Source organism: Wolffia australiana, chromosome 5, assembly GCF_029677425.1.
Source record: "Wolffia australiana isolate 7733 chromosome 5, ASM2967742v1".
Classification (NCBI taxonomy): Eukaryota; Viridiplantae; Streptophyta; class Magnoliopsida; order Alismatales; family Araceae; genus Wolffia; species Wolffia australiana.
The window spans coordinates 21,459,630-21,460,000 of NC_135839.1; the positions used below are offsets into that span (position 1 = coordinate 21,459,630).

General features: G+C 35.6%; 1 protein-coding gene across 1 annotated transcript in view; it reads right to left on the minus strand.

The window, feature by feature from the left end:
- Positions 1-230: 230 nt before the first annotated feature.
- Positions 231-371, minus strand: part of LOC144703100 (putative strigolactone esterase DAD2) — a 3,555-nt gene continuing 3,414 nt past the window's right edge. Inside the window, exon 2 of the mRNA XM_078575190.1 lies at positions 231-371. This exon is cut by the window's right edge and continues 477 nt beyond it. The gene's annotated coding sequence lies outside the window, so the exon portion shown is untranslated.

Sequence of the window (371 nt, forward strand, 5' to 3'; positions counted from 1 at the left end):
CTCCCCCAGATATCACGTTTTCTGTCACTATTCCGAGTTGAATCTAGTGAACTTTTTGCTACAAATCTGTGTATGGTCAGCTATCTTTTGATGTTCGAATCACGATCTGGGTACTGAACCTGGCTATATAAAAATGTAATCTTCATCTTGATTGTATCTCCACTCTTAGTCAAAAGCACTTATTTTCTTCAGTTCAGTCTCTTAAACGTCAAATCCCATCAACGCAAAAATTTAGAAACTTATAAACTATGCATGTGTACATAAATGCATCCATCCATACATACATACGAACATGCATACATACATGCAAACAGATAAAGTCCACAAAGTAAGATACAATAATGTAACTTCTCTCACATACGATTCCGTGA